Raw genomic sequence first — 16,267 nt, 5'->3', positions numbered from 1 at the left:
AAGGAAAGGGCTGGATCCCAACTTAACTAACTGAAAAAATTATTTTTACTGAGGATAGAAATACAGAATTACTTGTATTGATTTTTCTCTGCTTTCAATGCCACTTCCCGCAGCTGTATGTCCAATCGGGCTCTCCTGTGAGACAAACAAGTGGCTGTTCAGAATGAGGGCTTCCCCATGGCCCCACTGTGTGAGGGTCTACCTGGAACTGCTTCACCATGAACACTTTCCAACTCCATACAGGAATTGGTTTGGTATCATTTTTACTTAGCTAAGTAGTTCTCTCTGTTCAGTCATTAAATTGCTCCAGTGATTTTGCTGAGCACTGGTGTGGACAAACAGGTAAGACACCATCTACAATCAATCTAAGAAAGAAAAAAGATGTAGAGGAAGCAGTTTTAAAACAGAAAGTGGGTCTTGCTAAAGAAATATGTAAAATGCTAGGGGATTCAGAGAACATCACACAAATATTGATATTCTGTACTTTCACTTCTTTTTTTTTGGGGGGGGGGGTGCCAGGGATAGAACTCAGAGGCACTCAACCACTGAGCCACATCCCCAGCCCTATTTTGCATCTTATTTAGAGACAGGATATCACTGAGTTGCTTAGCGCCTTGCTTTTACTGAGGCGGGCTTTGAACTCAAAATCCTTTGAACTCGCGATCCTCCTGCCTCAGCCACCAGAGCTTCTGGGATTACAGGTGTGCGCCACCACTCCCCATGTATTTTCACTTATTTCAGTGCATTTTTAAAAAATTTCTGTGGAGACTTCCTTTTTGATCCAGGAATTATTTATATGGAAGTGAATTACTTCTATGGATATTGTTCATGTGATTTTCATCTTATCTTTCTATTGTTGTAATTTGGTTTCATTGTGGCTAGAGAATACACCCTGTATGATTTCTTTCTTTTAAATTTGTTAAGATTTGTCATATGGCCCAGGATATGGTCTATCTTGATACTTAATCCACAGACACTTGAAAAGAATGTGTATTTTGTTGTTGTGGGATGGAATATTCTATAAATGTCCATTAGATGCTGTTGGTTCTTGGTGTAGCTCAGTTCAATATTCTTGATTTTTTTTTTTTTTTTTTTTTTGCCTATCAATCAACTGAATTTTATTTCCACCCCAGCCTTCTTCCCACTTAATAGAAGAAACTTCATCGAAGTGTAGTCTGGCTGCTTCTAGTCAGTGGACATCATCTTAATTCACGATTTTGTCAATTAATTTGGGGTCTTCCCTTTTCCTGGTGTGGCATCCCAGTCTAGGGATAAGAAAATCTCTGAGTGCCTAAGCACTGAAAAGGTTGCATCTGCCTATAGGTACTTGAGCCCTGTTTTCTGAGTGGAACCAGGCAAATTCCTGCTTAGGCCTCTCAGCCACATTCACATCAGCAGAACACGGCAGCACCTAGAGCTTCCTCTCTACCGGGTGGTTCTGCTTCAGGCCCTCCCAAAGCTGTGTCAGTTGACATTGTTGTGAAATGTAGGAGTTCAACATGAATTTTGGAGAAACACAATTCAACGCATAGAAAGACAGTACAGGTCCTTTTGAAACATATTCCCAAACATCAGGTATCCATAAATTCCTTTAAACCAGGTAAATTGTCAATGGAGCCAGTCATGAAGAAAGCCCACTTAAGGACTAAAAAAAAAAAAAAAAAGAAAACAGAAGACAGCACATTTTCTGCATTTCTAAGCAGTGATGAACTTATACAAATGATGGGTGAATGTGCCATCATTTCTATAAGAATGTAGCCATTTTTTTTACTTGGAGATGGAGGCAGGAGTCATTTTCTTTGGAAAGTGATTGGGAAGGGGCCCAATGGGCATTGTTAGGACAATTCACTGAATGAAGATGGTTTTGAATCTTCACCCAGGGGCTATCTTCCACTCTCTGAGAAACTTGGCTTTCTACCTTTACATGTGGGAGAAAGAGGCCCCACATCAGTCCAATGTTTCTGGCTAAATTCATTACATTCCTTGCTAAATTTTTTCTACTTGTTTTATTGATTGTTAAGAGAGGTATAGTGACATTTCCAATTATAGTTGTGAATTTGTCTATTTCCCTTATCAGTTTTAGCCGTTGTGCTTCATATATTTTGCAGATCTGTTATTTACTGCATGCATATCTAGAATTGCTACGTCTTCTTGGTATAGAGTCCCTTTTACCATTATATATTGTCCCTCTCTTCAGTAATTTTATTTGTTCTGGGCTCTGTCTTATCTTAATATGGCCATTTATGCTTGCTTTTGATTAATGTTTGCATAATATATATTTTTCTACCCTTTTACTTTCAACTTGCCTGTATTGTTATATTTGAAGTGAGTTTCTTTTTCTTTTTCTTTTCTTTTTTTTTTTTTTTGAGAGAGAGAGAGAATTTTTTTTAATATTTATTTTTTAGTTTTCGGCGGACACAACATCTTTATTTGTATGTGGTGCTGAGGACCGAACCCGGGCCGCACGCATGCCAGGCGAGCGCGCTACCGCTTGAGCCACATCCCCAGCCCCTGAAGTGAGTTTCTTATAGACAATATTTTGTTGGATTGTATTTTTAAATTCACTCTTCCAACATATGTCTTTTGATTGGTATATTTAGACCATTGACATTGAATATAATCATTGATGGGTTGGGTCTTAGGTTTGCTGTTTTTATTTTCTCTGTTTTCTTTTCCATACTTTTGTATGAATTACTTGAACCATTGTGATAATTCTATTTTGATTTGTCTATAATTTTTTTATTAATCATTTATTTTTTTAATTTTTTTTTTTTTTTTGGTGATGCTGGGGATTGAACTCAGGACCTAGCACATGATAGGTAAGCATTATACCACTGAGCTACAGCCCAGACCCTCTATGGTGTTTTTGAATTTGTATCTTAGTACAGCATTTGGTATGCATGCTTGAGGTACACATAACTTAATTGCTGGCATAATCATATACAGTTTGAATGATATAAATGATTGAATTATAAGTGAAGTTCTTTCCAAAGTTGGTAATTTTTTTACTACATGACATTACCTGAGAAGGACTTAATATTGTTGTCCAGATTTCAGGCCTTCCTCAGGTCTACATAGATATCTGCTATCATCTCCATAGGAAAAAGAAGGGCACTGAAATGTTTACCTAGGAAGCCACCAATTATCCATGTTGATGAGTACAGGGATAGACTAGATCATTAAAATTCTGGAACTTCCAAAATTCCAAATTTTTGCTGCATATACTAACTTGTTAACATTTTAAAAGGAAGATTTAAAAATAGCAAAATTGAATTGTTCAAATTTCACTTGATGACTTTATATAATTTTATTTTTTCTACTATTTTATGCAAAGGAAGAAATGGGTCATACATGACTCACATTAGATCATCACACTGCACATAATTTTAGATGATATGAATTGGCTATTTGGCCTTTGGGAAGCTGAGGAAACTTAGATATCACATAGATATGGGGTTGAATTCCAGCTTTATCATTTACTAGCTATGTTCCATTAGATAAACTGCTTAACATTTTAGATAGCTTGTTCCCTAATTTTTTTTTTAACATATTTATTTATTTATTTATTTATTTATTTTAGTTATTGGCAGACACAACATCTTTGTTGGTATGTGGTGCTGAGGATCGAACCCGGGCCGCACGCATGCCAGACGAGCATGCTACCACTTGAGCCACATCCCCAGCCCCTTGTTCCCTAATTTGTTAATTTTTTTTTCCTGAGAAATTTTGTTGAATAGAATAACATATCATGTATGTAAATGGCCTAGCCTAGAGAAAGTGACCACCAAAAATGAGTTTCCTTGCTCTTCTCTCATTGGCTTTCACTGAGAAAAAACAAATATCTATTCCACCATGTGTGCATTTCAAACCTGGGCCTCTCTCACCTACCAAGGTATTGTTTATACCATCTTGACTTTTAAGCATGAGGTGGCTATCAGAAAGAAAAGTGTGCTACATAGTTAATATTTTGGTAGTACTAAAGAAGACCCTTCTTTTTTTTTTTTTTTTAATTTAAAAAAATTTTTTGTAGTTATAGATGGATAGAATGCCTTTATTTTATTTGTTAATTTTTATGTGGTGCTGAGGATCAAACCCAATGCCTCATGCATGTTAGGCAAGTGCTTTGCCACTGAGCTATAGCCTCAGCCCAAGAAGACCCTTCTTAAAGAACTCCCCCCCACCCCGTACTGGAGATTGAACCCAGGGGTGCTCTATCACCAAGCCATACATCCTTTGCCTTTTTTTTTTTTTTGAAACAGTCTCACTACATTTCTGAGGCTGGCCTGGAATTTAAGATCCTCCTAATTCAGCTTTCCAAGTTGCTGGGATTACAGGTGTGTACCATTGCACCTGGCTTCCTAAAGAATATTTTTAAAAACCAGCATGTACTGATTATGGACCATGTGATGAGCAGAGGGCAGGCTGTTCTGACACCTAGCCACACAGATGCCTTTCATTGCTCACAATGTGTCATCTCTGCAGCCCAGAGAGAAGGAGGAAGGCAGAAAGGGAGCTGACCTGAAAATTAGAGTCTGAGATCCAGATCAGAGTTGCCTAGATAATTGCTTGACCCTGAAGCTGTTACTTAGCTTCTTTATGCCTCAGTTTCCTCATATATTAAATGGTAGACCTGTCTTTGGGGAAGTTGTGAGGGTGAATTAGGTCATGTCCATAAAACACTTGAGGTCTTCGTGAAAAAAGCATTTATAAACCTAATAAACAGCATAATTAATGTCATCATCACCATTATTATTGTTGATGATGGGGAATAGTTCAATGCACATGCCAACTTCAGAGTTGGGAATATCTGTTACAGTGAACATGAATCTGAAGTCTATATTATAGAGCATCCTTTGACACCTTTTTTTTTTTTTTGAGACTGTACTGGGTATTGAACCTAGGGGTGCTTTACTACTGAGCTATACACTCTTTTTTTTTTTTTAAAGAGATGAGAGAGAGAGAGAGAGAGAGAGAGAGAGAGTTAATTTTTATTTATTTATTTTTAGTCTCATGCGGACACAAGATCTTTGTTTGTATGTGGTGCTGAGGATCGAACCCGGGACGCACGCATGCCAGGCGAGCACGCTACCGCTTGAGCCACATCCCCAGCCCTAGAGCTATACACTCTTAGCCCCCTTTTTTTTTTTTTTTTTTTTTTTTTGAGAGAGAGAGGGTCTCGCTATATTACCCAGACTAGCCTCAAACTTGTGATTCTCCTGCCTCAGCCTCCTGAGTAGCTGGGATTACAGGTGTTTCCCCAGTACCCAGCTTCCACTCTTTTTTGTGCTGGATTAAAACATCTGTCCCCTACTGTTGGGGGGGTGTCCAGTTGGGGTCCAGGTCCTTGGTGTCTAGAACAAAGAATTGACCAAGCCACACAGAAGTCACAGAGAAAGTACAGATGGAAGGTAAAGTTGGAAGTAGCACTCTGTAAGTTGGAGCGTAGTGGGCTGAGCAAGAAAGAAAAGCTCAAAGCCCCATGTCTAGAAGTTAGTGTCTTATATGCTGAGCTATGAGGCATTCTCTTCCTATTTGGACCTGATTGAACACCTTAAGGTTACCTTATAATACCTGATTAGAATAGTATCCAATTCCCCCCACACACACACACTGATTACTTTAGAAAACCTAATTAGAATAGTGCCAATTTTACACCCATTGGTTATTTTATTTATTTGTTTATTCTATTACTGGGGATTGAACCCAGGAGCGCTCAACCACTGAGCCATAATCCCAGCCCTTTTTTATATTTTTTTTTATATTTTTGAATTACTTAGGCCCTTGCTAAGTTGCTGAGGCTGACTTTGAACTCACCATCCTCAGCCTCCCCAGCTACTGGGATTACAGGTGTGCACCACTGCACCCAGCAACCATTGGTCATTTTAAAATATGGAACTTGTGGTGGGAGTTATGGGCAATAAGTCCTCAGTAGCCGGAGTTATGGTAATGGGACATGATGACTCATCTCCCTGTCTTGTCCTCCATCTGCATTTTTCTTGTACCCTGCCTCTGCCATCTTGGAGCCCCTGAACTCCTTCCTAAAACAGAGTACTTTTGCTCATAGAACCAGCATTTCATTGCCAGCAATGAATTGTGTGGATGCCAAGTCCCCTAAGCCATTGCCACTTTCCTTTTTAGTAGTTAAGGATCCCTTAGGAAAATCTTAGGTGGAACTAAAAGATTTTTACCAACATGTAGCCTTCTCTACAATAGCCATTTTAACATACAGTTAAAATGTTAAACAGTTAACATTGCTCAGCATCCTCCAGGTACTGTGCTAAGAGTTTATCTGCATCATTTCATTGAAATCTCAAAACAGCTGGAACACTCTTGACTCTTACTCAGACTCTACTCAGAGGGCATCAAATTATGGAGGTTTTTCAGAGAACTCCTCCTACCCCATATAACCTCTCCCTCAATCTAAATCTTTTACCTGTCTTTATGTTTCTCTATAGCTCTAGTCACTACCTGCCATATTTATATTTCTTGGTTTATTCACTCTCTCTCACACATTAGAATGCAATGTCTAAAAGGGCAGGATTTGGTTTTATTACTTCTCTACCTCCCAAATCTAACACAGTATCTAGCACATGAGAAGTGACCCCCCAATTTTTATGAGTATCATAATGACCCTGTGACTTAAGTAGGATTTTACCATTTTACTAATGATCAAATGGAGGCATTCACATGTGTCTGTGGGCATACAACTGGGGCTGAGCCAGGACTAGAAAGTCTATCTTCTTTAACCTGATCACTAACCACTGACCTCATGCCCCATTGCCTTTAGGGAAAATCAAAAAGAGGATACTCAATTGCTGTGGCTCTCTTCGGTAAGAAGACTTGTTAAGGCAACAGAAATAAGATAAAAAGCAAGGGTTGTATCTAATAAAGTGTCGGATAAACAGGAGGAAGCAATTAAATCCTAAATTATCCTTTTTTCCCCTTCCAACATATTTCATGTCTCAAAAAAGTTACCTCAACTTTCTCTTCAGGCCCAAGATCTCTTCCTCACTTTGTCTTCTTGCTATAACTTCTCCCTCAGTTTGCTGATGCCACAAGTTCTGTAAGGAAAAAAAAAAAAAAAAAGAAAAAAGAAGAAGAAGGAAATAACTTTAAGCATTTAAGCATTTGCTATATACATCTGCACTGCATTCAGCAGGCTGCATTCTTGACCCGGCTCCTCGCTGGTGGATTTTCTAGCAGCAAGTATTTTTAAATATACATTTTATAGATGAGAAAACTAAGGATCGAAGAGAGCAAATATCTCCTTCAAGGTGTCTCAGCCTGACTTCAAAGTTTGTGTTTTTTTATTCATAGAGGTTAGAGAAGACAGTCCAGGAGACTGGGGGACTCACTAAGACGTCCAATAAGCTGGAGTAAAGCTGCTGATTTTTCCCACTGGGATTCTGTTTGTTTGACTAGCACGTGAATGACAAGTGCCAGTTCTTGAATGTGATGAATACTCAAGATTGCAGTGCTGGTGCTTGGGTCAGATTGCCATCACCATCCTCAGATGTCCCTCCCTATGGGAGAAGAGCAGGGGCTTGGGCTGGGCCTAATCTACCCCTGAAGCTCTGCTCCAGGGGGTGGAAAGTCTCTGCCCTGTGGGAAGGGCCTGTTTAAAATAAGTGATCCAAGGACCTTAATAGAGTCAGCCTGAGAAAATGACTCTGACCCTGGGAGACAAAGTGGCAAGGGAGACAGCTGTAAGAAAGAGTAGGCTAGGCTGGGGAGATGGGGGTGGGGTGGAACCAGACCTGCTTCTTTCCTCTCCTTCCTCCTCTCCTTTCTCCCCACCTTCTCTCCAGATTCTGCCACTACCCGCTGGGTCACCTCCACTTACCACACTTTCTGTCCACCCCCACCTGCATTCTGAAAGGATCCCCTCAGAAAGAAAAGGGTTTGGGATAGGGGGAGACAAATGCCTAATAAACATGAGAAAAGCTGCTAACCCTCTGCTAAACCTGGGAAATGGAAATTTAAAACAAGGCTGACATGCCTTGGAGGAGTTTTTAAACAGGGGAGGGATGTGGTCAGGACAGTTTTTAAAAGTACACTTTTATTTGACTCATTTCAATACAGTGTATAATTCTTTGGCTACATCTGAAAAATCAAATGATTCAATTTCAGGTTTGAAAAAAAAAAAACCAACCAATATACTGGTGTTTTGGTATTTTAAAATAATGCACTATCTGGTCTGGGGATATAGAGCAGTGGTAGAGTGCTTACCTAGGGGCCCCCATGCTCCGTGTTTGTCCCCACAAAAAAGTGATGAACAAAAACAATGATATGCTTGTTGTGGAAAACAAGTTTTATAATTGTCTTTTACCTTTCCTTTCTGTACAGGACTTCTCTTACCTTGAAGCTTAATATGGATGAAGAAAAATGATCAGAAAAACTTGCAACAGCAAGGCAAACTAACACCAACAACTTAAGAACAAATTTCATTTAATAGAAGGCAGGAGTTAACTGCATAACTCAGGAATCTTTGAAAAGTTCTAAAAACTGAAAGTTGGTTGGTGATTCTCATTTTGTTTTAACTCAGTCTGGGGCAAGACCTAACGTGACCTGAATTCACTTAGTAGCAAAACCTGAACTGAGCTCATGTGGTACATGGCTATGTATAGCGATTATTTCTCACTTAGCATGAATTTTCATGTGTTTCACCACTGAAATAAGGTTTGATTATGATTGTGGGTCTTCTCTGTACTACATTGGGGTGTTATATACTTCATATGCCTATATTATCTTTCTTTAATCTGAAAAACAATCTATGAAACTCTGCCCTCCAAGGTTTGGGATGAGGAATTGGGGACAACCTTTCTCTCACTTTAAGTTATTTAGAAAAAAAAAATATATATATATATATATATAGATAGATAGATAGATAGATAGATAGATATAGATAGATAGATAGATATAGATATAAATATATTATGGATATATAGAGAGAGATATATAGATATAAAATACATAAAAATGTTAAAGTAGGAAAACAGATGATAAAGTCTAACATTTTCCCCTTAAAAAGTTGAAAACTGAGGTTCACAGGGTAGGAGCCTCCAAACACACAAATGCTGCTAGCATCTTCACATCCCATCTCTGATTCTGGAGAAATTCAACCAGGGACTGGCACCTGTGATGTCTTGTCTTCAATCATTTATTTTTACTCTCTTGATTTTGAGCCTAGCTTTCATCTACCTTCTCTCAGAGCCTGATAGAAGCCCGGGTCAAGTATGGGTTTTGGGTTGTTTTGTTTGTTTTGGTGGTGAGGATTGAACTCAAGTCTTGCACATGCTAGGCAAGTGCTTTACCATTGAGCCATATTCCCAGCCCCAAGAATGGGTTTTGAGAATCTATCTACACTGACTAGTAAATACTAGTGCTAAAAATAGGGTTACAAATTGTGGTAGTGGTTACATTTTGGTTTACAGTTTTGTTAACATAAAATAAAAGCAACATATGTGTTTATATACAAATTTATTAGAGATTGATCTATTAAACATATTAATATTTTAAAAAATATTAATTGCTAACACATTGCAGGTGGTAGTTCCAGTAGTGGAACACAAACAAGTTTGTTTGCTTGTTTTGTTTTGTTTTGTTTTTGCTACTGGGAGTGCTTTACCTCTGAGCTATAGCTCCAGGCCTTTTTATTTTTTCTTTTCAAAGGGGATCTCCCTAAGTTGCTTAGGGCCTTGCTAAATTGCTGAGTTTGAATTCAAACTTGCAATCCTCCTGCTTCAGCCACCCAAGTGGTTAGAATTACAGTGAAACACAAGTTTCAAATTGCATGATGAACATAGCCTTCTTTCAATATATCTCAAGGACAGGCAAACATATAACCTCATTTGGGGCTAATGTCAAAAGTCTATGTTATGCTCAAATTCGGAACCCCCAAAAGACCACCAGAGACCAAGATCGATGTAAGCAGCAAAGACGTGTTTATTGTAAGCTAGCTCGGTCCTCCCCACTCACACAGCAACTGGTAACGCTGAGAGGCCCCAAGCCCAGGGTTTGCAGCAGTTTTATACACTCTTTGGGGAAGGCAGGGACTTCACATACATCATAGCATCTCTTAGCAAATCATCACACACCGCGGGAAAATCATAAAACAACTCTAAAACATGATTAGCACATTCACTGGTGGGAACAAGTTGGGTAAGGGTGATTGGTTACTACAAGAGGGGGATTCATTTGAACTGATTGGTTTAAGCCATGAGGGGAGTAGTGCTGAACTACATGGTTTCCCAACATGTTATCAACCACCATAAACTACTGGGAGGGTCATCTGGCATCCCAGGTATTTTCCTGGTCTCATGCTGATTGGTGGCTGCTAGGGGGTTGCTATGGGTCCCCACCTAGTCTGACTGAGTCAGGGACACCTGGCTCAGCAGATCTCTCCTGTTATTTGTAGATAAACAAGGGTATGTGCCTAGGAGTGCTCTGTGGGTCTTTCCAAGGACAAGGGTCACGCCCCCTTCCTTGGACAGGCTTTGCTCTGAGGTAGGGGCTGGTTTTTCATCTGCCATACCAGGCAAGGTGGCACAAGCCAGTAATCCCAGCTGAGGCTGAGGCAGGAGAATTGCAAGTTGAAGGCCAGTCTCAGCAACTTAGTGAGGCCCTAAGCAATTTAGCAACACTCTGTCTCAAAATAAATAAAAAGGACTAGGGATGTGGCTCAATGGTTAAGTGCCCTTGAGTTCAATTCTTGGTACCAAAAACAAACAAACAAACACAAAAAGTGTCTACTCATACTCAGGAGGGCTTTCAACAGGAGGACCAGGTCACAAGCTCTCCTGCAGCTCTGGTCCAGCCTCCAGGCTGTCCCTGCATATTTTGCTTTCATATTTTAATGCTGATCTGCCAACTGCACACTGTATATCTCTGAAGCTCAAGTTGGGACCTTCAAGCATGTGCTTTCCCTGTGCTACCTATTTTCTGTTACTGAGATTTATATTACCTTATGTTTTGTTTCTGGACCTAATAGTAACAAAACAGAACCATGGGCTGGGGATGTGGCTCAAGCGGTAGCACGCTCGCCTGGCATGCGTGCGGCCTGGGTTCAATCCTCAGCACCATATACAAACAAAGATGTTGTGTCCGCCGAAAACTAAAAAAATAAATATTAAAAATTGTCTCTCTCTTAAAACAAAACAAACAAACAACAACAAAAAAAAAAACAGACCCACATATATTGGGAGCCATGACTCTCCCTCAAAGTCAAAATCCCTCCCAAGGATCTAAAGTCAATGACTCTTTTCCAACCCATGGGGAAGGATGAGCTGTTAGGATCTCTGTGTCTACAGTCTGTTGGAAAAAAGGCCATCCCCTGGGCCAGTTGCTGCCTGGAAAACTCTCCTCTTATTCAAAGATCTTTTCCCTTTTGGTTGCTTCCTGCCTCTTACTGCAATTGTCTCCCTGGCAGAGGAACCACCTGCCTTGGTTCTCTGGGGACTGAACACAGCCAATTGACCTCGGGGTTTCTGTTTAACTACATCATGCCTGTGTGGAATGGGTTGTGGTTGATAGAGGTTACGTAACTTGCCCAAAGTTTTTCTGCTAGCAAATCACAAAGCAATATCACTAAAATCCATTTTTTCACTCCACTGTGCTAGGTAATTCACTAAATTTGGGGGTAGTTTGTTATGCAACAACAGATAATCAGAACATTCCCACAGAACTGATGCACGGATCCTACCCAGGAAAATGCTAAAGTGGCATTTAGCAAAAATGTTAAAGTCTGTGGGATCAATCCTCTGCTCAAATGTATACACAACAAGAAGTTTGGCTGAGTGGCCTATTCCTTCTGACTTTTACCAAGTATTTGTACTGAGAGTTGTCAATTAAATAAAAATCTCCCAACTCTCCTATCTTGTGACTGACCTCTTTTTCTTTCCTTTGTGGAACTAATGGAATGTTTTGTTATTCCTTATGAAATTTGTGGTAACTCCATTAAAAAAAAAGAAATATGATTAACTGATAGAGGAGGTATTTCTTGAATATGCATTTTGTGCCAATCCCTATGTCTACCATGATTTATTCTTACCAAATCAATGTAAGATCCTAGTGGAGTGGTCAATTCTTCCTCTTTAGCTTGCTGCTCTAAGATCTCAGCCCAGGATGCATATTCAAGTCTTGGATGTAGTTTGTAGAATCTCCTTCACTTTTTAGAAAATGCAACTCACTAGGCTGGAAGCTGAACCTGGTTGTGGAATGGGAGCTCCACTGTGGTTGTCACCTGGAGTTCCCTCATACGGTTTATGTACGTGTGACTTGGGCTTCACAGAAAGAATCTCTCAAGAGTGAATGGTCCAAGAGTCCAAAGCAAGAGCTGATGTGTTGTGCCTGATCTCACCTCAGAAGACCCCTAACCTCACTTGCAACAAATTCTATGGATCAAATAAGTCGTGAAGACCAGCCCAGATTCAAGGATAAGAAAAACAGACTCCACCTCTTTTCTTCAGGTGACAAAATGTAAATGCATTTATTATGTATAATAATATATTGTTCTGAAATACATACACATGTGGTATGGCTAAATTGAACCAACAAACCTGTGTATTACCTCACTTATAGACTCCACCTCCTGATGGGGGAATTGCAAGATCACATTGCAACAGAACATGTGGGATGACTATTACTGTGTTTATCTTTGGAAAATAGTTTCTGCCACAGGAGTATTTGGGGCACATGATTGCTTTGATTGGAACTGTGTCCCTCTTGGAGTTCTTTGCAAGCTCTGCCCCATTAGCAAGCACTCATCACCATGTGTGGGTAGATAAGACAGACGCAAGGTATTATGTCTGTCTTTTGGGTTCCTTCTAATATAATTAAAAATAAGTCTCTCTCAGAATCTCTTCAAACCAAGCATGTACCTATGATAAGTGTGCTTAACAAGGACTCTTGATCACCAGGTGAGGTCAGAGGGTACTGAGAGGAATTGCTTTTTGAGCATTTGCCCCAGGGCCATGTTAAGAAAAATATTGAGTTTTTCTAGGCTACCTTGCTAAATTTTGAAAATTTCAGCTCTAAGACTGCAAAGAGAAGAAGGTTTGGAGTTTGATAGCCCAGGAATAAATCCCAGCTCCACCACTTATTATATACATAAGGACCTAAGAACCCCAGTTTCTTTATTAATAAAATAGGATTAATGATGTCCCATAACTGCTGTGTGATGATTCAGTGGGATGATGTATTAGGTACTCAGAAGGTGATAGGTACTCTTATTAATAAGTGTATCATTTGTCTTCTATTCAAATCATTTCCTTTTAGGGAGTCACTTTTACTTTGCCTTGGAAACTCACGGTTGAGTTATTAAACTTGCCCAGATTTTCTTGGGTAACTGACTGTTGTAGACACAATGGAAACAATCTAAGGGTGGTATGTCCAGAAACTCTGTACTAGAAACCACAAAACAAGGTATTGGTTTCTGCCTATAGATATTCAGGGCTGTCAGGACTAGTACTAGTGGTAACTAACATTTACTGAGTAGGTATTTTCAATGTGTCAGGAACTTCCTCTTTTTCTTTTCTTTTCATGCTGGGAATGAAACCCAGGGCTTTGTGCATACTAGGAGACCCAGGGTTTTGTACATGCCAGGAAAGTGTTCTAACACTAAGCTACACCCTCAGCCAAAGAACTTTTCATTGTTACCACAACCTTGTGAGGTGAGGACTTTTTATTCCTAATATTAGAGGCAATAGTAGTTTGGTGAGTATAAGCAATTACTGCAAAGTCACCAAGGTGGTGGGACCAGGATCTGTATTTCCCCATTGTGCTATATGTTCATTTCCCAGAGAAATGAACAGTCACATTTCTGAATCCATTGCATGTGACCTATGACCCGAGGCTCATTAGTGAATGATTTGGAAGCTTAAGACTCTAATATTTTACCATCAGTTCTGCTTATAGAACTTTGCTGGGAAGAGTTCCTAAAGCCATCCAATGTTTAGATTGTTGCTGGCTAGAAGATCAGGGATAGCTTTCAGCAAGACCTCTGACATTTGGCATCTTTCTTGGAATGCAGCCAAGGGGACTGAGTATTTCTTTCCTTCTTTTTTTTTTTTTTTTTTTTTTTTTGTGGTGCTGGGGATTGAACCCAGGGCCTTATGCATGTGCATGCAAGGCAAGCACTCTACCAACTGAGCTCTATCCCCAGCCCCTGTGGGAATGAGTATTTCTGTTTTCATTTACTTTCATTTTTAGCTGTTTCCTATCAAAATAAACAACAGAACTCAAGGATTTTCCTAGCACAGTAAAAAAAAAAGTTTGTAGGGGAAAGTTTATAGCCAGAGGTGAAAGACAGGAAAACAATGATTGAGGGAAAGGAAGAAAGATTAAAAATTGTTCATAGAATTTGGAATGTCCTTGGGCTAGAAAGGTTCCAATTTTAAATCTGCTTAAATTCTTCAAAAGAGAGGTGTTTTCTAACTGTAAGTATATGGTCTGGTACCTCTTAATGAACTGTGGAGAATCCTTAAGGTGGTTGCTTGTGTGTTTGTCTCTAACATTTCCTTTTAGTGTTTCCTAACTGATTTCCCCAATTTGCTAAGAAATAGCAGTACTAGCTTACACTTGGACCGTTCTCCTCCCTCCTCATATTTATTTGGAAAGGGTAATGGCAGCTTTTCTCAAAACCCTGACAGGATCTCTTGGCTCTACTGCATCTCCCCAAGGGGGGGCGAAAAAAAACATTTTCCTGCTTATTTTTCCTTTTTGGAGCACTAAACTGCAAACTTTGATTTGTTAACTGACTGAATATGCATAGTCCTAAGAGATTCCTAACAATTACATTCCTATAAAATAGAAAAGGAAACTAAAGCTTGGACACATTAAGAAATATGCTCCCTAAGCCACATGCTTGTAGAGTAGGGTGATGGTTTGAGAGTCTTTATTCCATTGCGCCATGGGCAAGTCAAGTTCAGCCTCTGCAGCTGCCACCTCCATAGTAGGATCCATAGTATATCAGTTATTCCAGTGAAACCTACGACATTACTCCTATGAGATATTAAGTACATTACAGATTGGAGTGTGTCTTCTACCTCCCTCCTTAAATAGGCTCACAGTTCTACACCCACAGACATTGGGAAGATCCTATTTATTCATTCCTTCATTTGGCAAGCACTCACAGACACACAGGTAGTATGGCACAGTACCAAGAGTACAGAAACCAAATTGCTTTATTTGAACCGTAGCTTTGCCAATTACCTCCTCAATGTTATACAACTTGTTATTTAACATTTCTGTGACTTGGGTCTCATATGTAAAATGGGTTAATGATAACACTGACCTGAAATAGTTATTATGAGTTTCAAATTGGTTAATTCATATGAAATACTTAACATAGTGCTTGGCACATAGTAAATGCTCAGTAAGAACAAGGTAAAACTGAAGAGATATTTAGGAAAAAGATGCATACTAAGCACTGGAAACAAAAGGATTTATAATCTAATCCAGCTAGAATATAGAGAAACTTCATTCCTTCAATAGATATTTTTATGTGCTAAGCACTAGGCATGGAGGATATAATAGCTAAACAAAATACCCCCACTGCAAATATTTACAAACTACTAGAGATAAATAGAGAAACAAACATGGCATTGTAGTGTGATAAGTAATATGACTGAGGTAGAAGGAAGTAATTTCAGAGCACTGGGCAGGTTTCTCACAAGAAGCCAAGGTGAGACCTGCTGACTGAAAAGGAATTTGCCACATTAAAGTACTAGAACAGAATGTGTTGTCAGACACGTAAAGGGCCTGGGGCATGAGTACGTGCACTGGGCACATGCAGAAGAAGAAAGGGGTAGAGTGAACATCCTGATGATTTGAGGATTAGGATGCAAGAGGCAGGGGTAGGAAGAGGATGAGGATGAGGAGGCTGGAAAGAAAAAGGCACCAGCTTGTTGTAGGCATTCAGGGCTTTGCAAAGGATTTTTGGGTTTTGTCCTTAAATGTAATGGAAAACCATGAAAGACTTTACCTAAAGGAATAATATGATCAAATAATCCATATCAAATGAGATCTGACACGAGGGCTCTAGTTACAGTAATATTCCTGGTGAGAAATGAAGTCCTGTATTGGAGTGCTGGTCACAGGGATGAAGAGAAGACAGACATTTGGGAAATAACAGGAAGAAGAATTATTGGAAAGTAATGATTTATTAGACTGGCATGGAAGGGAAATAATACCCTACATTGTCTTCAAAAGTTATATCTTTGTAGCTATTCTGTTGGAAGTTTCAGAAATATATATATATATATATATA

The sequence above is a fragment of the Marmota marmota genome, unplaced genomic scaffold (assembly GCF_001458135.2).
Source record: "Marmota marmota marmota unplaced genomic scaffold, marMar, whole genome shotgun sequence".
NCBI lineage: Eukaryota > Metazoa > Chordata > Mammalia > Rodentia > Sciuridae > Marmota > Marmota marmota.
This window is presented reverse-complemented; position numbering follows the sequence as displayed.